Genomic DNA, 25,877 nt, shown 5'->3' with positions numbered 1-25,877 from the left:
TCAGTATCCTTCATCACTCCAAGTAATGTTGTAAACAGGATATGCAGTCTTCAGAATTTCTACAGTCTTGCTGTGGTCTGCCTTCCCAAACCCCTGAAATGAAGCAGTCCTTGGGTATTTTAAAACTAAAGTACAATTAAACAGTGTGCTACATATCACAATAATAATTAAACACTAAAACGAGAACTCTTAACTACAACTACATCATAAGTAAACAATGTGCTTGTACGTACACTAAAACTGCATCTAATACAGAGCACATGAAACCGTAAAGCAATCTGAAATTTTCTACACCACACATCACAACACAAAAGCAGCAGAAAAAGGGAGTGTGTAAAGACCTTCAGAACAGATGTGCAAGATGCAGCACCAGAATTAATTTTTCTATTGATGGGTCTGGCATTGTACACAACACTGAAACACAAGCAGCAGTAACCGTGCAAAAAAATTAAACACGTACCCACAATCTGCAACTGTATTAACTGTGTTAAATGAAACAGGTAGGTCACAAAATGTGTGAAACACAGTCTGAAAAGTATAAAATAGGTGCGAGGGGAACAGAGGAATCATTTGGTCTGCTCCAAGTGCAAGGAATTGTTGATTTGAGTAATTATGACAACTGTCCTGGCAACTGGAAAAAGTCTTGTAAAAACACCAGGCTCACCACAATTCATGTGCTGCCGTAACTATACTCAATCAAAAGATACAGAAGCTGATAATAATAATAATAATAATAATAATAATAATAACAATAATAATATTAATAATAATAATGTTATAAAATTATGGGACAGAAGATCCTCTCTCTCTCTCTCTCTCTCTCTCTCTCTCTCTCTCTCTCTCTCTCTCTCTCTCTCTCGCTACATATACAACTCTCTCTCACTAAATATACAAGTGGAAGCAAGGATTGTGGCCTCAAAAGTAATCTGAAAGGTGTAAGAAAAAATCCTGAATCAGATTGAACAGCACAGTTGGTATCAGCATTGTCCACGGAAGGCAAGGTTTCAGGATGTAGTCCTGGCCCGGCACATAGTTTTAATTTGTCAGGAAGTTTCATAATCATGGCTGCTACCCAGAACAACAGTAGCCATTTCAACCATAACACTTGTCCACAACACCACACCCAAATTATTGTACACGGTTGTAAGAAGCATGATGATGATTTACAGGTATTAACATCTGGTGACATTTACTTCTGACCATCTAACAAGGTATTCTATAATTTGTGCCATGTAACCAAAGCAGAAACTGCTTTCCCATGGAGGAGCTTGGCGTATAACATTCTTAAAAGCTTTAAAAATACTTGAATTATAGGGCACACAACATAAGAACAGAAACTTCACTGTTCTTAAAATATCTTTTGTTAACTGTGGTCTGCAGCTTATACGAATTGTAGAAATGACATCATGTAACACTTTAAGCTGCTGATAATTTTTTTTTACGATGCAACCAGTTTTGGTCAAGACCATTTTCGAGCACCTGTTGTTCCCACAGCATAGAAACAGGAAAAATTCAGGCAAAAAGGATATTTCAAAATTGTAGTAACAATACATACAATGCTTGTGGATATTTAATTTATATTTCTGACATTGTATTCTTTTGATATATATAGTTTTTGCTGGTAATCAAATTCTGTAAGTGTTGCTTGTATTGTTACTATAATTTTCAAACATTCTTTTCATCCCAAATTTTCCCATATCCGCGCTGTATATACAACAGGTGCCTGAAAATGGTCTTCAACTGAAACCATTATGGTCTTCAACTGAAACCAGTCACACAGTAAAAAATTAAGTTGAATAACAGCTCAAGATGACACATACTGTCATTCCTACAACTCACTGCTTTTGGTACTACCTGTGAGTAGCTGTACACTTTGATGACCTTGGCACTGGGGTCGTGCTGTATTCTGCCACCACCAGTGCACTCTGTATCAACGCCGAGGCCATTCACCCTGTCCATCGTCTCATCATAGACGTCCGAATGGAAGCCAACTCACTTGTATCCTCGCACCTAGTAACAGGAACCATAGTCAAACTTTGAACAAAATGTATCAAGAGTACTAAGCAAGAAAAAAACACAAAAGTAGCAACGTGAGTGGAAATTGTGGCATCAAAAATAATCTGAAAACATAACTTAAAGGAGCTGTTGTTATATCCACTATCTATAGGAAACACACACAGGAGCTTCTGTTTTTTTTTTTTTTTTTTTTTTTTTTTTTTTTTTTTTCCCCATACCTGCTGCAAATGCAAATGAAAGCTTTTGTATATTCAGACATGTGTTCTCTCGGAAAACACTGAACATAACGTAAATCATCTAGCTGACAAGGTAGTTGGCAACATCAGCACATGGCTTTTGGAGAACGGATTAATACTTCACTGCCAACAACTGAACTCTTGTAAAATAGAAATAGTCTTGTCCTGAGCTGGTCGAACAGACATTTTAAATTCTTAAGACTGAAGATAGATGAAAAGCTCTCTCAGAAGTATCATGTTCAACACCTTAAGCAGAAAATGAACACTTCTGTCTTCACTATACACTATGTCTTGGACACAAACACAAAAGCTTGTTTACTTTTGCTCTGTTATCTCATATGGTGTTATAGTTTGGGCCAATTCTGTGCACTTGGCAAGAATATTCTCATCCCTGAAAAATGCAGTCAGCAAGCTCTGCAGTGCCAGCTTGTGAACATTCAGGGTTGCCGCAAGTTCCCCCAAGTGACGTTCCCCGATTTCCAGTAAGTTTTAGCATTTTTCCCTGACAAATTTCGAGGTCTCAAGGGCAAGTAAAGACAAGTTCACAAAAAAAAAAAATTATATGTAAGGACTTCTGTATTTCTTCCCCTCATGAGCAAAAATCTTAAGTACTAATTTCAGCATCTTTTGTAAGGAACAGTTTTTAGATGGAGAAAGAAAGACAATGGTATATAATATTTCATTAAGACCACTGATGTTATTTTATCTCAATAAAACTAAACATATTTGGTGACACAAATACGCATTTCCTTGGAGTCACAAGACAGATTTAAAATACCTACACTGATTTCAGAAATAACCTCAGAAAAAAGTAGGCCTATTGAAAGAAGTATATAAGGCAGGCCAAAATATACAGGTACATAGCATACAAACCGCCTGTGACTGCCACAAGTTGTTCTTCCTATCGCTCATACTTTCTAATATACAGGGTGTACATTACATCTGGGAACACTTTCAATTATTTGTTGCACAAGAACCAAACATAGCACAGATATCACACATATGTCATTTTGAAGAGAAACCCTGAAAGTTCTTTTTCATGTATACCACCACAGCATACTTTGGTGATTTGCCAATAGCACCAGTCATAAATATGGCAAGTTCAGGTGCGGAGAGAACTTTCTGTGTGTTGGAGTTCAACAAAAAAAGTGTGTGCTACAGCTGTTCAATGGATGTTTAGAACAAAGTACGGTAAGAAACCACCAACAAGGAAGGCACAACAAATTTATTATGATGGGTTGCTTCTGCCCAGCACAGAGAAGCAGACATCCCAGTGTGAGTGAAGTGAATTTGGATTGCATACGAGAGACATTCATAAGGAGTCCAAAGAAATTGGTGCGTCGTGCATCCCATGAACTCGAAATGGCTCCACTGACTGTGGCAAGTCATGCGACAGAAGTTGTCTATGAAACCATTCAAATTGGAGCTAGGGTAGAAGGTCAATAACGACGACAAAGACAAGTGTTTTGAGTTTTGTTCACAGTTGCAACAATTGAATAAGGACGGGGATGGAATTTTGATCGCTTAAGTTTTAGCAATAAAGCCACTTTTGACACTAATGGGAAAGTGTACAGGCATAATTGTCGAATCTGGGGTACAAAGCATCCACACGAATGCATTGAATTTGGGTGTGATTCGCTAAATGTAAATGTTTTTTTGTGCTTTGTCGTGTCGAAAACTGTACGGGCCATTCTTCTTCGCCAAGAGCATTGTCACTGGATATTCCTACTCGGATATGTTGCAGCAATGGCTGATGCCTCAGATGCAATTGGGCTCTCCGTTCATCTTTTAGCAGGATGGGGCTCCACCCCATTTTCATCGTGAAGTTTGTGGGTAGCTGAATACGGAGCTGCCGCATCGATGAACTGGCCGTGCTACAGAAGGGAACAGCTGTTTCATGAAATGGCCTCCCTGATCACCAGATCTCACTCCGTGTGACTTTTTTTCTGTGGGGACACATTAAAGATCCGGTGTATGTATGGTCTCTACCACGTGATGTAGCAGAGCTCCGGGAGAGAATACGAGAAACAAATATCGCAATTGACGATGCCATGCTGGGACAGGTATGACACGAATTCGATTACTGTATTGATGTCTGCCGGGACACTCATGTTTCGCATACTGAATGTTCGTAAAAAAAAAAAAAAGATATGTACATCCTGTATAAATTATTTTCTAAGCCCCAAAATGTACTAGAATAAATAAAATGTTTATAAAACAATGTACCGCACAATGTACTTGCAGTGAGAAAGTCACAATTCCTGAACTCCATCGCCCGTGGCCTCTGGCCTGCCGAGGAGCACCACAGTCCTGAGTCCTCGGATAAATCACGAAAACCCACTGCATTATACCACACACAAACAGAGCCGGCCTGGGAGCAGATCGGCGAGACTAGATCCGATGGGCAGGGCTTGCACATTATTGGGAAACGATGGGCTTCAAATCGGCAGCCCCAATCCGTTAGAGAGACCCACAGAAACGGCCTGCGGTTTTGGCCCATCATGGAAGTCCATTCATGTGGCCAGCTTTACACAAGTCACTGACATTGTGTTGACGAAATGAGATGGTGGTGATAAATCCATCAATTTGTGCAAATACTCTGAGAATTAATGCTAATGAAGATAGGTAGCAACTCACCGTAAAGATGATTGCTGAACCATGGACAGACACGTAGAAAAGACAATCACACTCTCACAACTAAATTTTCGGCCATAGCCTTTCTTAGAAAATAACACACACACACACACACACACACACACACACACACACACACACACACACACACACACACAAAAAAAAAAAAATCGACACAACTCGTGCACATATGACCGTTGTCTCCAGCCACTGGGTCAACAATCTCCAAGAATCATATCAAAACAAACCACTACTCACGCCTCCCATCGGCAGCTACTAGGCTAGTGGCAAGAAGTGGTGGCAGCACTGACTGCAAGCTGAGGGGAGTGGTAGGAAGTGGAGAAGCAGTAAGAATGAGGGAGTAGGGAAGCGGTGCATGTATTAAGCTGCATCCAGCCAGCGACGATGCAGGAAATCCCAGTAAACAAACTGTTTCATCTACTGAGACAAAAAACAAGATTTCTCCAGGTTTTTTTTCCAAATTTCCCAGCAGGGCAGAAAAAAAGAGTGATACAAGTAAGTATTCAAATCCACACACAAAGGTTACCTTGTGGTATGCTACAATTCTGCACAAGAGACCCTCACAATACATGAGAACTTCTCTATGCAACATGTAATTTATCCTAATTTCTCTTAATTTCATATTTTATTAATTCTGTAATTTTTTGTTTATAAATTTTATATTCAGCTTTCTGTAAACTAGGTACCACCTCATCCCACGAGCTTTGGCTCAAAGTCTCAAGATACGCGATAAAAAAAATAAATGTCAATCCCAAAACCTCACACGCCAATATAATGATCTGCATGCAATCATTCTGTTGATAATGGCACATTAAATTTGGAAAAAAAACTGATGCCCTTGATAATTCAAAGCTGTCATTTAAAGTCACAATTGTATGTATTATAGAACACTGTACAGGAAAAATGGAGTTGTAAATGTAGCTGTGTTTTAGTGAAAACGACGTTTTTTCAAATGATGGAGAACCAATGGAATACTTGTTGGTAACATCTGCTCTATACCATAAACCAGCACAGTACGGCAGTTTATGAAGTTTAGTCAAAGGCCTGTTTTGTGAGATAATTTCTTTCTGGAAGTTGAATGCATTGCTTCCGTCACCAAAGCAGGCGTAAAAAAAAAAATTGCATTCAGCCCCCTCACATCATTACATCATCAGTGCAAACCAGACGATATTTCTCGTGTAAATCTACACGGCTATCTGGCAGTTCACACTTAAGGATACAGGGCATTTTTCCAGCTCAATATTATATTTCTTTCAGGCACTGTTTATAATGTATATGTTTTAAGATTTTTTGTTGATATCAGGTAATAGAGCACACTTTCTAAACAAATTAGAAGTATTTTTGATATTTTTGAACCTGCTTAGAGTTATTTAAAAAAAGTAACAAGGAAATTCTTCCTCAAACTGAGGTACCATTTAATCCAATGTTATACATTTGAAGGAGACCAAATTTTTACCAGACATGCATGACATGGCTGAGATACTAGACCTATTTAATTCCACCTATTACGTATATTACAAGGATAAAAAAGTATCACATCTTACATTTTAATATTTATAATTTTTTCCAAATAAAAATGTTATTTTTTCTATGATTTAGCTGATTCTGCAATAAAGCTTAGGTCTACTACATAAGTATGGACTACCAAAAGTTACAGAAAAAATTAGAGCAATGCTTTATAAACTTTAGGAAATATTTGTACCTGAATTCTGAAGAAAACAACTAGCGGGAAATTGCGAATGAACATATGAGTCCAATTAAACTGTGCCTCAGAACATTCCTGAAGCATAGTCTACATCCTGCAGCCTTTCTTCATCTTCAAGCTTCCTCTTGGCATTCCTTTTAGCACTTCTTGCTTCTTTGGTAACTTGAAGAGCAAATCTTTCAGCTTCATGCACCCATTGTCTGTCACACAGAAGAAATTGATCTTTCATATTAGAGCCACATTTTATACCTAAATTTCTCAGGACTTCCTACCTTCCTATCACTCCGTCATTGAAACATAGCACACCATCTAGTACACCAACTTTTAATGTATTTAGTCCTACAAAAACATTCTTGAGTAATCTTTCCCGTATGGAATGGTTGAAACTTTCATTTGTTTTCTGAGTGCCCCCATGAAGACATTTACCGTATTTACTCGAATCTGAACCGCACTTCTTTTCCGGTTTTTGTAATCCAAAAAACAGCCTGCGGCTTAGAATCGAGTGCAAAGTAAGCGGAAGTTCTGGAAAATGTTGGTAGGTGCCGCCACAACTAACTTCTGCTGTCGAATATATGTAGCGCTACACAGGCATGCTTTGCAGGCACAAAGATAAATACTGGCGCCAAACCCTCTGCATGAGTGCATTAAAAAAAAAAAAGGGGGGGGAGGGGGGGGTGGCAGACAAGTTTTTCCTCCGTCTTGAGTTTCGACCACTGCATTTTCATACATTATCCAACGAAGTAAATACAAATTCCGTATTGTGCACCTTTGAATGTAGCAGCATTTCAATGCACTACGAAAATCCGACTGGCAAGACTGTTTGGGATGTTTGTCAATATGGCCAACTTTACGTTCTGAATTTTTTCCTAACTGTGAGAAGAGATGGTTCCTTATAGGAACTTTTATGAATTGTGAATAGCATGCAGTATTCTCTTCACATAAGAATAATTAGAATATAAACATTTTGCCATGTATTCTTTCATGTTTGCTGCTAACTCATTTAAATCCTGTCTGCCTAATGAACTACGAAACTAGAGTGAGACAACAGCAAACGCGGAAAAATGTAGATATCATCCCATGTTTATATTTGTATTATTCTTATGCCTAATAGTGATACAGTCAGAAATGAAGCACGGCAATTGACTAGATTTTTAAATCTAAGATGACTAATTTCAGTGCAGAATGTAATGTACTAAAGAGGTGCCTGCAAAGATTTTCAAACGGAGAAAAATTTTCGCTAAACTCCCGTTCAGAATATCTTCTATCATACGCTGTCTATTATTTGGTTCTTGTTGATCATTCTCAAAGAAAGCAGGAGTGTAGGTAACAACAAATAGCAGTCTCTTGCTATTGTTTCGCTAACGAAGTACGCGAAAGAGGAAGGGTACCCGTATAATACGGACGGAGCGCCTGACGCATAGCAATGGCTACCTGGTAAAGCTTAACTACTGAGCTTACGACTCGAACCAAACTACTGTAGCTGTATCGTCATTCATTTGACCTAAATTGTGTCTCATATTACAATGGACCAAGTTTGTTTCGATTTGGAGGTGCGGCCTAAAACTTTTCTCTCCCCTTGAATTTCAAGTCTCAAATTTCAGGTGCGGCTTAGATTCGGGAAAATTTTTTTTCCTGGATTTCGAGTCTCATTTTTCAGGTGCGTCTTAGATTCGAGTAAATGTGGTACTAAGCAAAACAGGGTCCACTCAGATCTCTAAAAATTGGTTTTATTTCATTCATAACAGGCTCAAGAAGATAATGCTTATGATATTTTGATAGTATATTTGACCACTTTCCTTTGCTTTTTGGTAACCACACCTAAGAATCTGCTCCTTTAGGGCAAAGTCCATGAACAGTGTGGTCATCTGTGGACAACTTATGAAAGTAGGTGGCCCATACAGCTTTCCTCATTGCTGTATCATCATTCAGAGGTGCATTTTGTCTAATGGCCAGTCCTTAATACCTCTGAAGGAGGTCTGTTTCAGTTTCTGTCAATCTGTCTCAGCAGACAGAGATTTTCAATCAGATAGCAATTTTCCTTTCATTTTTCTTCTTAGCTTCCTCAATCTAGCACCCATCCTCTTTTGCACATGTCCACAACACTCCAGTTTTGTTACGAAGCTATCACCATAAACATTGAACTCATTTATTTTATTGAAAGCTTTAGAGTACCCATCACCTAGGTACTTTGTATATCTAACGTTATAAACGGGCACTGACCTCTGAAATAATTTTAGAGCTCCATCACACTCAATACCTCTACTGTAACCATCATAATTATTATAACACTGATGTTCAATATGTCCTTCAGTGTTACTATGTCAGATGTGGCAATAATTAGATAAGCACTCAACATCAACAACTTTTCCATTCTCCACAGAAGTAGCACTTAAAACACCATTCAAGGAACGATGTCCTCGATGTTGCCATGTCCCATCAAGTGCAACAGCAATGTCCCTTGTTTCACTAATATTAACAGTTTTTTCTACTGCACATTTCATAGATGCTTTAGACACAACCGTCAAGGCACCTAAAAGTATTCTTATGTACTTGCTGAACCTACTGGGAGGAGGAAGGTCAAGCAAATGACAAAACGTTTGTGCAGCCTTTTCTTCCTTTTTCTATTGCACGCATTGCGTACACTAACCTCAAATTCACATCATATGAATTATGCACAATGTTCAAAGTCATTTTCGAGGTAGATTTATTGCAGGATCTACACAGACCAACTAATTTTGACGCTAAACCCTTCCTGCTACTTTGTTGTTCAGTTATTTCCAGACAGCCTACACCATCACATTGTTTACATTTTTCCACTTCCTTTATCAAAGAAGATAAGATACCCACACCAACAACAACAAATCCACTACAAACAGCGTCATTTTTAACACAAAAATTTGAATCACCATGAGGCGTGCCATGTGCGAATTTCTTCACTGAAGAACTGACACATAGGTTACTTTCAACAGTGTGGCTTGTTTTGTTTGTGAACTGGTTACCACAGAATTTCCTTTTATTGAATTTCTTGATGTGTGGCACACTAAAAAATATGTATTTTCACAAATATATGTAGCGCTTGGGAAACAAACGTTTATTAACATGTGAACAAACTGCTTCAGAACACAAAAGTAAATACTTGCAAAGATAATCATTTACAGACGCTAGAAACCTGCACTGTTACCAACATATACAATGTATCATACATATAATCGCTGGAAACAGAAAGAAAGTGCACAGTTCTTTTCAAAATAATACTGGTTTCTGTAACAGAAATAAAGGGGGCATGGCAGTATACAAGGTGCGAATGTAAAGTAATGACACTGATGTGAAAAAAAATGTTGCTTACAGTTTTAGTCAATTTTCGTGTTGTCTCCTTCAAAGTTCCCTTCTGATTGCACACACTTTTTTTAGCACTTCTGCCATTGATGGTAACATTTCTGGAACTCATCTTCTGTAATATCCTCCAAGACCTTCGTCACAGCTTTTGGGACATCTTGCGTTGTTTGAAAATGGTGTCCTTGACCGCCATTTTGATTCTTGGACAGAGAAAAAAGTTGCACGGAGCAATATTTGGTGAATAAGGTGGCTCTGGCAGTACCGAAATTTGTTTTGAGGTAAAAAATTACTGTACTGACAGAGCAGTATGGGATGGTGCATTATCGTGATGCAGAATCCAATTATCAGCAATGTTATTATTAGACAAACCGTTCCTCGATTGATGTGCAGTTCTCCTGCAATCATTTTCATGGATAACCTTCTATCAGATTTTATGAGTTCATGCACCCTGGCCAAGTTGACATCCGTCGGTGAGGTTGACAGTCGTCCACTGCAGTCTTCATCTTCAACATTTGTTCTGCCTTCACTAAACATTTTATGCCAATCAAAAACTTGAGCTTTTGACATAACCTCCTCTCCAAAAGCCTTCTTAAGCTTACCGTAAAAGTTGTCATCGCGTTTTCACTCAATTTAACGCAAAAAGAAATGGCATACTGTTGCGCAATATTATGCAGTTCCATTTCTGTGATGAGAGACACTAACACATGTTAACTTATTACAGCACAACTAATGACTGAGCAGTTGCTTCAACATGCCGCTTGAACTAGAAGCGGCTTATAGACCAAGGTCACAGATATTGTGCCTACGCAAGCCTGCAGGGGTGCCACATCTTGCAAAGAAAATCAGTCTCATTACTTTATTGTCGCACCTCGTACATGACCGTAACTTTAAAATTTGGTATGTATAGGTCATTTTTCATTTCAAACCCTACAGTGTATATATCAATGTAATCAGGAAAGACTATAGAATTTAATAAAGTCATTTAAAAAATTTTGATTTTTCCACCATTTATAAGTATCCTGTATCCTTAAGTGTTCGGCAGAGGATGCATCGAAAAGCCTTCAGACTATTTCTGTAACATTCCACTTTTCAACAGCTTCTGTTGGAGCTCTGATTTCTCTTACTTTATCACGATAATAATTTCTCCTTATGTAGGTGGGTGCCAACAAAATATTTTGCCATTCAGAGGAAATTTCCTGAAAACATCTCATCATAACAAAAAACACCTTTGTTTTAATGACTGTCACCCCAACTTGTATATCATGTCAGGGTATATGCGGACAAGGAAAAAAAATTCCCGGATTTCTCAGTCAAAAATACACTTTCCCCCAAGTGAAAACATACTTTTTCCCTGTTAACTGACGGTATATTTTCTCTTGGAACTGTATACCTTATAAGTCCTTTGATTATGGTTTTATACACGGGCGTAGAATTTCCTGGCGCTTTAGGAAAAAAAAAAACACGCATTTTGGAAAGATCTTTGATGTGCAGCAACATGTATGCTGCATATTTTTGTATTAGGAAAGTATAAACTCGAATTCCACCAAACACCGCATGTTACTTTCCAAAGCATTGAAATTGAGATTGGGATGCGCTTTTGTAAGTTAGTCATAGCTCATTTCATGCGATTTCGCCAGCCGATCACAGCAGGTATTCAGAGCTTAGGACACGTGATGTAGTCAACCAACAGCAACATCACTGTTAAGTAGCGCGAACACACAAACAGAAAAAGTTAATGGCTCAAATTAATGTAAATAGTGTTGCTAAACGAAACGCAAAGCCTTCACATATAATATTGGTCTATCAGATTAATCCGCTGCAAGAGAAGCTAAGCTTTCTCATAAAATGTTGGTCTTTTATACGCGTATTACAATTTAAGATGTATCACACAAAGGTGCCAGTAAAATTTTTAATAACGACATAAATGTCTGATCTTCCAGGCTCAAAATTCATCTAAATGGCTCATCATCAAAGAGTTGATTTTTAAATGAGAGTCAAACACTTTGTGATTTAAGAAATTCATCGTACATTATCTCACATAGTTCTGGTGTAACTGCTAGAATGGTACTTTGATGGTAACGATTTTCAACACACCATTCGAAATATTTTCCCACGACCTGTTAGAAATAGGTTCGTTCCTGCAGTTGCCAGAGAGCGCCAGATGACAGGCGTCACCGCGCAAGCGCAGCTACGATGTCGTAGGGAGCCCGCATGTTCGTACGTGTGAAACATTAAAAGATCTTACATTATGTAAGAAACAAGACATCAGAGGATACTCCAAGAGAATTGGAATTTCGTGACCCATACTAAAATGTTCACATTTAAAGTGCAAATTTGTATGTCCAGAATCCCACGACCTGTTATTAAGCTTTTCTATGTGGTTTTTGGGATGTAAATTTTCTTGGAGTACCAGTACTGTCCTGTCTCATGTTTGGTTCTTTATTATGGCGTAATGCCAAATGTGCTAGAAGTTGAAAATGTGCACTTGAAATGCAGCAAACACAGTGTCTCAAATATATTGTCTGCCTTAGTGGAAAAGATTAATGAAAGAAAATTTCTTTGGCAAACCAACAAAAATAACTTCATTGTTCTAAAAGGCAATTAACGCTTGACTGTCAGAAAGATGGAAATAAAATAAAATCTGCAACTAATAACACAGTTTAGCCTTCCATTATTATGTGAATGTATTTTAATTCACTTGATAGCTCCCGGCCACAGAAATCTGTTTTGTCTTCATTTGATGTGGGAGCAGTAAATAAAGAGGAAACAGCAAAAACACTAAATGTAAAAATGGGTCACGTGTAGACTACCCACTTCCCAACCGTAATTCAGACTGTTCTGCACAGCAGTCCCGGATCTAGGGGGAAAAAGGGATGGGTATACACTCGCACACACACACATATCCATCCACACATATACAGACACAAGCAGACATATTTAAAGACCTATTTTGTGGGGGTGTTGTGAGGGTGACATGGTATTAGAAGGTGGAAAATGTAACATGAGGTTGAAATGAAAATGAAAGATAAAAATATATGGGGAGAGATAAAGGTGAACTAGAAAGCAACTGGAGATCTGGTATGAAAAAAGGCGAAAAAGTGTTGGTTAAGTTGATCCTGTGGTGAACTTGGGTTGGTAGACAGCGATGTGCATCAAGGTTAGGTGGTTGTGTTGCCGCTAAAACACGTTAAAGGACGGAGAAATTCGGGAAAATTTCGAAAAAACGTGTAATATGTCTGCTTGTGTCTGTATATGTGTGGATGGATGTGTGTGGATGGATGTGTGTGGATGGATGTGTGTGGATGGATATGTGTGTGTGTGCGAGCGAGTGTATACCCGTCCTTTTTTCCCCCTAAGGTAAGTCTTGCCGCTCCCGGGATTGGAAGACTCCTTACCCTCTCCCTTAAAACCCACATCCTTTCGTCTTTCCCTCTTTCCTGATGAAGCAACAGTTTGTTGCGAAAGCTTGAATTTTGTGTGTTAGACACACACACACACACACACACACACACACACACACACACACACACACACAAAAATATGTTCATTTTGTAGTGCACGTCTTTCTGAAGGGTCTGATGCATGCAACATGTGTGTTTGAGGAAATGTAAGACATGTCATAAGTGTGCCAAAGTGCAGTGTCTCGTCTCCTCACACAGCATTCTCCTATCGCACGTCACTGTACTTCGCTCTGTGGAATTGAAATGTGTATATTTTGATATTTTGTAATGGATGCCATCAAACCATATTCAGGACAGTGGAAATTAAAATGTCCTGTGGTGCCTCTCCTGTTTACAGTTGGCCGGTTTGACATTCTGTCCCTCTTTTTTTTAAAAAAAAGAACTCTTCAGAAAATGTGCACTCTTTGTTCCCTATCAGCTAACAACTTGCTGCTTTGTGTGACATAAAATTAAATATAGGATATATAAACCCAGTAAAGACATGAGACAAGCAAGACAATACATGTTTCTTCAATCCTTAGCTCCTAGAATTTTTTACCCTCTATAATCTTGGTACAGCTTTACATGGAGTGCTTTCCTTCTGTGAAAGAATCTATTACCTCATCAAAGTTCGTCAAACATTTTGCTACACGAAAAGTCGAAATGTCGTCGTCTAATACTGAAAAAGCTGTTAATACAAATAGGACCCAAGACTGGTGTTGTTTCCCGATCTGATTACACCTATTTTGTCACTGTCTGCTAGATAATACAAAATAGGCCTTTCTAATACTACAACAATTGTAATACACACAAAATAAATGAGACTGTTTTGGCACAAACGGTCTGTTTTGTAAGGACAGAAAATAATTCACAAAGTACCAATATCAAATGCCTATTAAGCCAACTACAAGCAAAAAGCTTTACGTTAGGAAATAGTTTCACACTTCATTCATACACTCCAGTTCCTCAAGCACGAGATCGAAAAGTAGTAGTATGAAATTTTTATACGAACTTGGAATCGTCATATTGTTCCATAATTTGTGTGATGCCCCCATTTCTTCTCCTTCATCATTCTAACAAACAGTCTTGTTATCGCTAATTCTGTAACTATTCCTGCCAATGCCAAAGCTTATTTGCAGGTTAACTTCATTAACTCTACCAGAATCACCGGTTTAGCTATCCCGTGATTATTCTCCGGTTAGGCGTTGTTACATGGTCGTACAACACATTTTCCGTGCTTCTTCCAGAACAGAACTTAAAGTAGCTGCTAGCTGGGGACTGTACAACTCGCCCTTACTAGTATAGCGATCTGCCCAAAAATTTTTTGTCAAAATTTCATTTTCTTGTATACGCCGCAAAGGTAATACGTAATCATTCTTACGTGTTATTTGTTTATTTCCACTCCTGTAGTCTGAATCTATGGATTCCGCTAGTAATTACAACAACGCTCATCATTTGCAAACACAATCAACCACACAATCAGACAGCGGTTGGTATTCATCCGTTCAGCCTTACTTCGCTCAGCTCTGTCAGATTCCACTGACAGAGGAAACATGTACACTACGCACGCATTCACAAATCAACTTAAGATTCATTCAAAATCAACTTAGAATGTGTTAAAAATGTTCAAAAACCGACAGGGATGAGTTTCAAAGTAATATGAATAATCGATAAACTAACGAACTAACGTGCGCTGGATGCGAGTCGCTTTGTGAAACAAGGTTTCCCCCCCCCCCCCCCCTCAAGGCAGCTTGGGCGCTCCAGTAAAATTTTTCCCGGTAGCATCTAGCTGCTTGCTGCGACTGCTTACACAGCCAACAATTTCTGTAGCCAGATGCGGGAGAAGGTACTACTCAACTGTGCATGCGCATGATCGAGCTCATAACTGCTAAAATGAATTTAATGTAAACAGTTGTGACGTCACGCTCAGCGGAGGCAATTTGCTGTTACGAAGCATTGCACAGTCTTCCTAAAGCCTTTGACACATTTTACTGTTGGCGGACACTTGTATGAGCACTGTTTTGTTGCTGTATATGGTGCATTTCCCTTGAAATTTAAGTTTTATTTTCGTTTTTTCTCTTGTTCATGTTTTATTGCTGCAGTATTGAGACACAGTAATATCCTTTGTTAGAGTATCGGTTCTTACCAATCAAAATTACAAAAATTTAACTGAAAACAAAAACAATGAAAAATTTCCTGGGTTTTTCCCCGGATCTTCCGGGTCGTATACACCCTGCATGTCCATGGCGCACTCCCCCTTCTTAGCTATAAAACAACATACGTTGCTCTTCTTTGAATGCTTTTTTATGTCCTCTGTCAACACTATCTGGCAAAGATACCATAGCACACAGGGCCATAACTGTAGTTCAACAGTGTTTCAGTGAAAATCTTTTGTGCGTTTTCAGTTGTATCGCCATCCACCATCTCACTTCCAATTTAACAGTAAACACTGAAACACTATATTATGCAGATAACAACCAACCTTAGGCTACAATTCCCCATTGCAAGTCACCGACATCAGAAGAAAAATTCAACTGAGAAAATTGAAAAATGATGCTAATGACTGTCTCTCAAATAACAATGTATCACAAAGTTGACCAAATATTAGTTTACCAGTTACTGACCACTAATTTGCTCGGTTCTTTGCCATCAGGACCCTCTGGACCAAAGACACATATTAGAACATACTTAAATGTTCCTTCTGGGTCGATATCCACATCAGGAACAGCGGCAAGCTTCTCTGCTGCTGTCATTAGTGTCCTGTTAAACAGATGTTAAAATTATTCCAGAAATATTTATATACAACAGGTGAGAGAAGAATAGTGCTGCAGTCACAATGTAAACAATACAATTCTGCATCTAGGATTTATACTGGAAACAATGTTTCCTTCAGAGAAATAATGATCTAATATTTGGATTTTGAAACGTGTGCCTATTAAGTAAATACAAGCATTCCGTGGAAGATCGTACACCATCCAAACCATAAAACTATCAATTAATTGTATCCAAAGGGAAACATACTTGAGAAAGCCATAAAATTACAAAGAGAGACAACTGCATTCTCGTAGAAAGAATTCGCTGGGTGAATTCCTTCATGTTTGGTGGACTCAAAAATATTTTTTAAAAACATTTATTGGTTATCGTTTAGAAAGAGCAGCCATTTTTGTTTCAGGCTTTCTTACACTTTTATAAGCGTCTGTGGTGTTTTAAATTATTCAGTAATGGATTGCCCCAGACCTTTCATATAAGAGGTATTTATTTCAGCAGACACTGGACTATAAATTTAAACCATGATCACCCTGCTGAATGTATTAGGGAATACACTTTTAATGTCTCAAAGTTGTTGGTTGTAAATTTAAAAAACCCATTTTTAATACTATCTTTCCAAAGAGTAGTTTCTTAGCCTTAATACATTTTGTGGTATTACAATACTCAGTACAGATACCTTTTTTTTTTTTTTTAGAGAAACAATTATGACAAGCTTATACTTAGAAACACTTTAAAAACAAATCTTTTGAATTTTTTCATTCTTTGGTCTGCAAATCTTTGTTAATGGACCAGATATAAATCTGAAAATTACACATTTAATAGACCTTTATGATATCAAACTTCTGTATAAATTTCAACCTTGAGATTCCATGGACAAAAAAAATTTCAAATATGAGTCAAAAATATGTTTCTTACTGTTTGCAATATCTGGGCTGATGGAAACACTGTATAAATTACATAATTTAAAAATATCTAGGATAACTCTTTAAAAAATGAGACAATTCAATAATTATCCCATTCTCAACTTGTTTGTTTTTGCTACGTTGTTTATTGAACAACAGAGATATTTCTTCACTCATGTTGGGCACAGAGTTAAATGTTCGCCTAGTCACAGTCATAAATTCCAGGGGAGAAGACAACTCCTTTAATGCATTTTTAACGGGCCTCTCGTGTTGATCCTTTTCAAATTTTTTAAATGGGGTTCTTGGTGCTGGTAAAATGTAACATCCACATCTTGGTTTTGACGAGCAATGTTACCAACTTTGGCAATCCACCACTGTTCGTCATAGACACAAGCCACTATGTCCTTACTTTGAAGTGTCAGTGGTACAAGTTTTCCACAGTGATGACATTCACTATCAGAGGATGTTGATGTGAACTTACAGTTGAGCAAGTTGTATGACTGAGGTATAAAACAATGAAAAGATCGGGTGCCTTTAATCTTCTGACAAGTTTTGAATCTTTCCTCCAAGACATTGGCATAGAGTTCTCATATTTCCTCACATTTAATGAAACATACGTAATCCCTTTTACCTATTCTTTACAGAATTTGGACATTTCTTGACGTGTCCAGATTTGGTTCTCATAGGTCCGTTGCAGACTAGCTTTTGTGACAGCTCGCTTTGTTGTACCCTTTATGCCATCACACTCATTCTTCCCAGGACATGATGCAAAAAAGTGCTATTCTGCACCGAGCCAACAGTCTTTTTTTCTTTGAGAAAGGAGATATTAATATTTGTTTGCTTTTATATTGGCCTGCAGCACCATCAGAGAAGTTCATCAGTTTGTTTATGGAACTGTCGTGCTGTTTTACGTAGTTTGTTAACTGCAGGTGAAAAGCATGCACTGCTGTAGCTTTGTGCTCAAAGTAATCATTTGCAACACAAAAACTATAACTCTAGTCTATCTGGATCTTTATAACAGAACACAAATGGACAAACTGTGGCCTGTTTGTTTACCCAGTGGCGCCCTTGTATTTCACTTGAACAACAAAGGAATAGTTTTCAGAAAAGTCAGCAAGAACTATACATTCATCAACTGCCAAGGTTTGCTTTTGCCCTTCAGAAATTTATCCTGACTTTGGCAATTAAATGACACACTATTGAGTTTTCAAGGTTAGTAACCAACACTTAGAAAAACTATTCTCGTTATTTTGAGACTCCATTGCTCAACTGCACACTTCAAGGGCTCATTATTAACTAAGTGTTAGTGAACAGATGTTGGTGGAAGGGGGATGACAACACACAGATTTGTACAGGCTTGTCTACATCTACATGGATACTCTGCAAATCACATTTAAGTGCCTAGCAGAGGGTTCATCGAACCACCTTCGCAGTTCTCTATTATTCCAATCTCGTATAGAGCGCAGAAAGAAGGAACACCTATATCTTTCCATTCGAGCTCTGATTTCCCTTATTCTATTGCGGTGATCGTTTCTCCCTATGTAGGTCAGTGTCAACAAAATATTTTCACATTCAGAGGAGAAAGTTGGTGATTGGAATTCTATGAGAAGATTCTGTTGCAACAAAAAATGCCTTCTTTTTAATGATGTCCAGCCCAAATCCATTATCATTTCTGTGACACTCTTTCTCATATTTCGCAATAATACAAAATGTGCTGCCCTTCTTTGAACTTTTTCAATGTACTTCTGTCAGTCCTATGTGGCAAGGATCCCACACCGCGCAACAGAATTCTAAAAGAGGACGGACAAGCGTAGTGTAGGCAATCTCCTTAGTACTGCCAATAAATTGCAGTCTTTGGTTAGCCTTCCCCACAATATTTTCTGTTTGTTACTTCCAATTTAAGTTTGATATCATGAAGATCCATTAAGTGTGTAATTTTCAGACTTTTATCTGCTCTCCTTACAAAGATATTGTAGGTCAAAGAACGAAAAAATTCAAAAAATCAATTTTTTAAAATAGTGTACATTTTGTGTAAGCTTCTCACTATAAGAAGTAGTTATACTGTATAGTGTAATAGCACAATAAATATTAAGGCTGAGAAATTACTCTTACTTTGGAAAAATACAATTAGGATTGATAAAAAATCTACTCACCAAGTGGCAGCAGAACTCGCACATAAAAGACGGAAGAGGGGTGAAGGAAGAGAACTGGAGAGGTCTAGGAAAATTGGTAGATATCGGGAAAGTCACCCAGAACAGCGGGTCAGAGGAGACTTACCGTAAGTAATGTCTTTCCTTCTCATCCCGTACGGTAAGTCTCCTCTGACCCGCGGTTCTGGGTGACTTAACCAATATCTACCCCTTTTCCTAGACCTCTCCAGTCTTTCTCCTTCACTCGATTACTTCCCCTTCCACCCTTCTGCCTGAAGAAGGAGCCACTGGCTCCAAAAGCTTGCCAATTACAGCTGTCTTTTATGTATGTGTTCTGCCGCTGCTTGATGAGTAGAATTTTTATCTATCCAATTAAATAGTTTAAAGAATACGCTTTTTTAGCTTGCAATCAACAAGTTTGAGCCATTAAAAGTAGGGCCTATATTAAGGAATACATTCAGCATGGTTATCATGGTTTTTAATTTATAGTCCAGTTAATGATTCTTCAACTCAGTACTGAATAATTTAAAAAAAAAAAAGAAAAACAGATGCCTGTAAAAGCAAAAAATAGCCACTGTTTCTAAATGTTGAGAATAAATTTTTTTAAAAAATGTCTTTAAACCCATTAAACATTCGGGAATTCATCCAGCAAATATCAATTTTTTTCTGAAATGACCGAGCGACTAGTTAGTTTTTTCCCTGGCCCACTAGTCCTAGCTTACATAACAGAAATTTTGATTTTTATCAATACCAACCGTCTGCTTTCACCTATCACATAATCAAAATGCTGGACATAAATCACTCATCGAAATCAGCCACACACTGCAACGACAATTTTATCTATTCTCATAACGAAACAATCATAGGCTCCCCAACTTGCATTTAAAAATAATGCAGAAGCAATATAAATATGGAAAAAAATGACATACTGTTTTAGAGATAAGGGATCTAAAATTCTTTTATATATTTTTTGACATAATCTCACAAGCATTTCACAACGCTGTATCCAATTTTGACAAGCCAGCTAGCGCCTTTAGGGTAAAGGCACATACTGGTTTCCATTCTGTTCTCAACAACATTGAACACAACAGAAACTAATCTCTGTCTACCGTCAGCTTCAGCATATGCCTTTCGTCTGAAGACTACCACTGACTGGTTGAAACTAATTACGGCATTGTGAAACGACCCATGTGTTTGTGTGGAAGTTTTGTGCATGGATATCACACACACCACATCATCAGTAGCATGCTACCAGTCAAAGGCAGTGTCAGTAGATCCAATCAAACCTTCGGAACTCGGCATTAGGGAAGCATCCGATTTAATCCATCTGCTTTGACCCATGACGTCATCCATATGACAGAAACGCCTACGTCCAGAGTATACAAAATGTCGTCAATATTGTCACTATGTACACATGCCAACAAACCTGCAGGAAAACAGAAACAGTGAAAGTAATCTTACTTCAATGATAAAATGAAACTACAGAGCAACTGCGGGAAATAGGGGGTCTAGGGCAAGGACAACCTAATTTTAACAATACAAAACATCACATCACATCACCCCTAAAAAAGTCTCAACCTACGACATAATGCTACAGCCACAAAGCCAGCAGGAATCATACAGTTCACTCGACCTATATAGCTCAAACCAAGCCCACAATACCAAAAAACCAACATCTGCAATAACAAAAATGGCACTTACGCAGTTTAGGGGGTACATGCGCTGATCATGAGAAAAATACCTATTTTTGAAGCAAACATATTTCTGAAGATATAAGCATATATATGCGCGGAATACCAAAAAAGTACTTATTTTCATATGGAGGTGGGGGAAAAAAAAGATTAATTAACTGTCTGCTTTCACCAGCTTATTCATGTTGCTATGCCAATATGCTGCAGACACTTTAATATATTTCTTCACAGAGTTCTTTAGCCATAGGTAATGCTTACAGTTTCATACATCCTAACCATGATAGCTATTGTTGGCTTTGCATATTGTTGCATATGGTACATGTCCCTGTTGCTCACAGTTATGCATCTTGATCAGTGCGCCCAACAACCTATATTTTTCTGTTGAGGCTGTCCGTTTTGAAGTATCGTATATTACTGCGTGTGCCAAAATGGCGAGAAATTTTCCAGATTTGAGCGACTTTGTAATGGAAGATTTATACCATGTTATGGAGAACACCCGAAGCTCAATACAATGGGCTAGGCAACAAGATCTTATGAAGAACGATATGGTGTGTGAAAATGGGTATTGTGTTGGATACAACGAGATGAAGCTGGAGAAAACTACAGGGAAAGATGGCGAAATTTGGAGCTGCTCCATTGGCAGGGACTGTAGAAAGAAATGTTCAATCAGGAAAATGTCATTTTTTGCTGGCAGTCATTTAGACATTTCTAAAATTTTGCAACTGTCTTACATGTGGGTTTTCGAACACAATAGGCAAAAGTTTTTAATGAGGGAGCTCAAAATTGGCAGTGAGCACACTGTGGTCAATTGGTGCCAATTTTGTAGAGATATCTGCCATGAATATTTCTTAATTGAGCCAATAGTTTTGGGCAGCCCTGGCCATACTGTTGAAATAGACGAGAGCTGCTTCGTCAGCACCATCGAAGTCATAGGTGCGAGAGCAATGGGTCTTTGGTGGTTATGACGTTGAGACAAAGCAAAGCTTTATGGTTGCTGTGCCACAACGTGATGCTACCCATTTGCTGCCAATTTTGCAACAGTATGTTTTGCTACTGGAACCACAGCAGTTTCTGATTTGTGGCAACTTACAACACCATAGGTAACTTGGGCTACAATAATCTGGCTGTTAATCATTCGCTTTATTTTCTCGATCCCTTTACAAACGCAACCACAAATCACATGAAGTCAGTCTGGCAAAAAGCTAAAGAAAAAAATCCTATAACGCCTTTCAGAACTCACCGTGCTATGCTGAATAACTACCTGGCGGAATTTCTCTGGCGTCAATGTTTTGGGAAAATCCATTCCACAATTTTGTTATTAATTCCACCTTTCTTGAAGAGAGAGAGAGAGAGAGAGGAAAAAAAAAAAAAATTAAATTCCGTGCATACATATGCAATATGTCATTTTTGATACAAAAAAAATTTTGAGACAGTTAACTGATTTTTTTTTTTGCATCCAAATGAAAAATAAGTACTTTTTTGGTGAAGAGCGCGTCAGATATGACTGTAACACTCAAGTTTTGAAATAAAAAAATTTTTGGTATTCAGCGCATATATATGCTTATATCTTCAGAAACACGTGTTTCCTTCAAAAATAGGTACTTTTCTCGTGATCAGCGCATGTACTCCCTAGACTGCATAAGTGCCACGAAAAGCAGAATCAGATGTTTCCCTCAACCTATACAGCTGAAAGGAAGCCCAGATAGCAAGGAACCAATACAGCTGAAAGGAAGCCCAGATACCAAGGAACCAATAGCTACAACCCGAAGAGTGGAATCAGACATTGCCCTTGACCTATGTAGCTCAAATGCAGCTCTCAATACCTACCAGCAATAATAATAATAATAATAATAATGAAAACAATGTAAACTTCACACACCAACATAACAAAAAACACCACAAAAACCAAAACCTTCAACAACTCGAAAACGCAAAAACTTGTATATACACCAGATCAATTAAAACCAACCAAAGTACGATAAATGTAAAACAGACAGAACATCAGAATTACTACAGATTAAAACAAAAATAAAAGTTTATTACCAACAAAAGCATGCAACAAAATCACCTAGGTTGACTGCCGCTACACACACACACACACACACACACACACACACAAAACTAATCAAACCTAACAAAATGCCACACACATAAATAACCATCACTGAAAAATGAAGATTTCCAAATCCACATTGCAGCACTGGCTACCCAGACTCAAATAAACCAATGTTACCATAGTGATAATGAACCCAATATCACATGTTAAACTCAACAAACACAAACCAATTCAAAAACACACACACAACACCATTATCTCATGGGTCAAAGGAGACAGGTGGAATAGAACACTTCCAATGGCCCCTTAACTTAGTTCCTACCTCACGCAGACAGACAGGATGTGAGGACAAGAATGAATAGTTCTGAAAAAATAAGATTAGTGTTTCACTTTTAAAAGTGTTAATCAGCAGTAGGGCCTCCTGGGATCTTGCTTCCTTGACTATCAGTAGTGACCAGCCATACTGTTTCTTTATAAAACAATTCCTTAATAACTTCATTGTTTAATATTTGGATTCTTGCACTGATATCACCTCACGTGTAAGGTTGTTCCCCCTATTGTTATCTAGACAACGAACTTCAACTCCAAGACATGATATCACGGTACATAAAAAGATTTTTACATGTTAGTCTGAGAACGTGGACAGTGACTAAGAAGGCATACCCTAAAATTGCACTTACTTTAAGTTTTCAAAATGTCGCAACCCCTTTCTTCTGTCATTTACCACTCTTTAACCTCTGGCAACAATCTGTTAATATAAAAACTGCACTGTTTTTAGAGTTCATGTTAAACCACAGACCTCTCTATAACTGACTGGTTGGAGAAAGGCAAGACAAAGAACTGGTTATGAACTGTTGTGTCCAAATCAATCTTTGAAATGCCAGCAACAGGATTAGTTAAAAATGTGATACCAAGCTTATGAACGACAACACCCTTAACGTGGTGGAGATATAAGACACAGAACTGATCAACTGCTCACATAACTAATAACACGAAAACATTAGCGAAATAAAATGCTAGAGACTAACAGGATCTCTGTGAGAAAAGGTAGTTTTGGGCCCATGATGTTCTTTCTATTAGTCCTTCAAATATATTAAAAACTTGAAAATACCAGACCACAATTCGAAAATGGAGCCTCACATAGGTACTTAAATGTATCTATGGAATGACCTACCTTAAATGTATCTGTGGAATGACCTACCAACCCAACCTATCCTAGATATATGTTTACACTAGTCTACAGATCAGCCTGTCAATGTAAATGAACACATATATACATCTTGTATGCCACAAGCATTCCCCCAGTCGAACACCATCTCCAGTAGGCCTAGACTTAAAGTACACCTAGCAAACAATACAGTCTAAGCTACCAGCCACAAAAAATAAACTTCATATTATGATCAAAACACACACTCAAAATATTTCACTGAAACAAACAAAATATCATAGATGCCATATGACATCACAGTTCATATAGACTACCTATGGCTCATGTTGTTCACTGGACTCCAAACACGTTTATTTTTTCACACACAAGCATTTATTGCTTAGTCCAGTTTCTTGAATAAGTATCATGAGGCTATCATGGTTAAGTTTGTCAAATTAACTCCCAAAAACATCTTTTTGATAGCAATATTCTTGAATACTGGTTGTTTCTCAGATTCCACACCCCCTTCAGAATACCAGCTTGGTGCTTTCTGGGGTTTAGATATTAGCTACACAGTCATAGTTACGCTACAATTAAAACAAAACTTATTCACAATTCCAATTACAATATCTACACATTTCATGTACCGGTATTCGTAAATACAGATCTTTACATACTTGGTTTAGGTGAAATAATGCCAATGCGTCACAATTATTTCGATGTGAGCAATGAAACTTCACGTAAAACATGACTGCGATACAATGCATAATAAAATAAATATACCGAGGTCTAGAAATAAGCATGATTACACATAAAAGGGATGATTAATACAGTTCAATACTAAAAAATCTGTATTCAACAAAACCGTAGTCCTACAGAACTGGAGGGGTGCGACGGTAATGGTTTTATTTTATCAGTGAAATTACATACCAGTACTGGATGTTACTAATGCTCCAAAACATCAGACAGTATATATAATAATGGTATGAGACAACGAAGGGAGATTATTTTAGGACGTATTTTCATCAATTTTGAGATGTTATGACTCGTAATAGCCCTGGAGACGTCTTTTATAACAATCGAATAATTTGTAGCAGTACACCGATAAAAATAACTGCTTGCAACTAGCAAGTAATCGCGCAACGCGCAACCAAACTTAGAACACACAAATAACTTCTTAACCCGATACGATAACATGACAATGGACACCATACGCATACTCCAAATAACAAACCTAGATAAACACAGCACTGGATTTCGTACGCCTCCAAACAAACTACTTTTCAGAGATTGTATTTTAATAAATGAAGACATACCGGAGCAGTGGATTTTAATAATACCGACAACCAAAGACAACAAAGCAACAGAACTACGCACTAGAACAAGCCAGTTTATTTGATTAATTTAAAATGTGAAGGAAAAAGCAGAGTTGTTATTTGCTGACATGAATCCATGGCTTTTTAGATTAAAGTACTGACTTCGAAAGTGGGGGCATTTGATGACAGAATTAAAAATCATTATTGACAAAGCCAATCCAATCCAATAGAGACCGTAGATCTTACACTAATAACTAAACAAGAAATTTCCAGAAACTTACCTCCGCTTATAAAAATGTCCACAGTGTGCGTTAGAAAAATGTGTAGAAGAATGAAACTCAAGGAGAAAATACGAATTGCTTTGGAAGTAAAGGATACTTATTATAAATGTCACTATCTTTATAGTAAATTTTGCATATGATTTTTACGGCTTAATGCTTTGGTTGCTATTATTGGCT

The 25,877-nt window shown here is 37.8% G+C and overlaps 1 pseudogene; it reads right to left on the bottom strand.

The window, feature by feature from the left end:
* On the bottom strand, positions 1–25,491 carry LOC124721687 (annotated as a pseudogene).
* Positions 25,492–25,877: the final 386 nt, after the last annotated feature.

Source organism: Schistocerca piceifrons, chromosome X (assembly GCF_021461385.2).
Source record: "Schistocerca piceifrons isolate TAMUIC-IGC-003096 chromosome X, iqSchPice1.1, whole genome shotgun sequence".
Lineage (NCBI taxonomy): Eukaryota > Metazoa > Arthropoda > Insecta > Orthoptera > Acrididae > Schistocerca > Schistocerca piceifrons.
This window is presented reverse-complemented; position numbering and strand designations above follow the sequence as displayed.